Source organism: Cyprinodon variegatus, unplaced genomic scaffold (assembly GCF_000732505.1).
Source record: "Cyprinodon variegatus isolate N-32 unplaced genomic scaffold, C_variegatus-1.0 Scaffold87, whole genome shotgun sequence".
NCBI classification, from domain to species: Eukaryota; Metazoa; Chordata; class Actinopteri; order Cyprinodontiformes; family Cyprinodontidae; genus Cyprinodon; species Cyprinodon variegatus.
In genome coordinates this window covers 558,513-560,702 of record NW_015150540.1, presented here as the reverse complement: position 1 = coordinate 560,702, position 2,190 = coordinate 558,513, and the positions used below count along the sequence as shown (strand labels likewise).

General features: G+C 36.7%; 1 protein-coding gene across 1 annotated transcript in view; it reads right to left on the bottom strand.

Annotated features, from left to right (window-relative positions):
* Nucleotides 1-2,190, bottom strand: part of LOC107083892 (F-box only protein 44-like) — an 18,348-nt gene that overhangs the window by 1,919 nt on the left and 14,239 nt on the right. The window lies entirely within an intron of this gene.

Genomic DNA, 2,190 nt, shown 5'->3' with positions numbered 1-2,190 from the left:
GCTGAGCTCGTAGATGATGATAAATAACATAGTTATATATAATATATTACATTTCGGACTGTATATCCCTGTAATTATTACACACTGTAGCTTTAAAGAACAATGTTTACAAAGAAATAATTAATGGAAAGAATTAATAATAAATAACAAAAAAAAAAACAAACATATTTTGAGATTCAGATTAAAAGCCTTCTAGTTTTGTAAGCCAAACTGGCAGTTTTAGCTTTAACACATTTACAATGCAATTATTAATCAGTTAAACAAACAATTAGTAAACAGATCCATTGATTAGTAAATCTATTGTCAGCTGCAGCCCTGCTAACTTTAAAGTTTTACCTTCTGCACGTGGATTTTTGATGAGGTTTCTTCTGTTCTTAGATAAGAAGTAAAACATCCTCCAGTCTCTGGGTACTTTGGTAGGATCATGGAGCTGATATCCCTCTCTTCTACATCTTTCCTTCCAGAAAGACTCGCTGTCTGCCACATCTTTCCACTCATGGCAAACCAACCGACAAACACAGACTACGAAATGGGGGGGCAGATTTAGGAAGACTTCCTCCCAGACTTCCAAAGGAAAAGCTCTGACCTGATGAGAGAAAGAAGCAAATCGCCAACATTAGAAAAGATTAGCAGGAAAACTCAAAGGGTGGTTAACACACCAACAGTGTTGTTTCTTTGTTGTCAGTATTGATGTCTACTTAAGCAGTAATAGAATAGAATAGAATAGAATAGAATAGAATAGAATAGAATAGAATAGAATAGAATAGAATATCCCTTTATTGTCCCACAATGGGGAAATTCTGTTGATATGGCAGCAAAAAGATTATAGAAAAAAATGGTCACACAAACATGGACCTTAGAAAAATGTATAAGAATAACCTAACACTGAAGTAGGGCTGGGTAAAAAAAAAAAAAATCGATTTAATCGATTTTGAATCGATTCCTTTACATTTTTGCAAAATCGATGTCTGGGGAAAGAGATAGATTAGTTTTATAGTGATGCGCATGACGTTCACATTCAAATGAGCAGGAAAGATGCTCTCAAGATTACTTCAAGCCAGACAGCTGCAAATATAGCCAATAGGTTGATTGATGACATTAACAAATGGGGGCTGATCAGCAAACACCCTGTAGTTGTTACAGAAAACGCTGCAAATATGGTTTGTGCAGTGGAGATAATGCAGCTCATGAATGTCTGCTGTGTCCCCGCTGTGTCACGTCTGCTTGCTAGAGTGAGGCTTCACTATTTTACTTTTCACAAACAAGTTTGCACCTTTGAGACAGTTTTGTTCGCACTTTGTGTTTAATATGACAGGAAAAAATTAAATACAGGAGTATTTTGAAACATAGTAGAAGCACTTTCATTATTGTATAAACAGACCAAATCAAAATTAATCGACTTAGAACTGTAAGAATCAAAATCAAATCGATTCAGGGCTTTGGCGAAAATACCCAGCCCAACCCAGAGTTCTATGTTTGATACCGGAATGAGAAAGAAAGAGAAAGAGAAAACCTTGCATGTCTACGTGGCACACGATACATTATATTTTCTCAGTTTATTGTACAACGCGTTTTCCTGTCAACATATAGAATTGGACCAACTGCAGCTTTAACAACATATTTGAAGATCCAAAGGACCTTTCAATACTCCCAGGGTGGGTTCCTGCTGGGGTTTTTTTCAGCCAGAGCTTTTAAGTTTACCTTTAGCTCAGGTAGCTGAAGTTACTCTGTTCTCTCTTCTTCTATAAGCATCTTTATGATGCTTTTTAGACGTAACCTCCAAATTCTTGCCTTGTTGGATAAGAAAGTTTTTAGCTGCAACTTCAAATTCATCCATTCTGGTTGTTTTTCCAGCTTCAGCCTGGTTATTCCAGTTCTACCTGCTCCAATGAGTACGAATACGAGGCTCCTTGGCATTCTGAAATGAGCCATGACATCTGTTGGAGCCCTGTTTGAGGCACTTAGTGTAATGTAGGCAGGCTGACAGCCCTGGACTGAATAACTGCCCTGGACTTTAAAGGATGGAAAAAGGGCCAGTTCATCCCCACGTGTGCACAAAGTTGCACAATCATTTTGTTACAAATAACCCCTTTTTTCCATTCATTGTTAGGTTATGGTGGAGCAAGTCATAATTATACTGGATAGAATGAAAACTAATCTGATTTTGAATTTAAATTATATATATATATA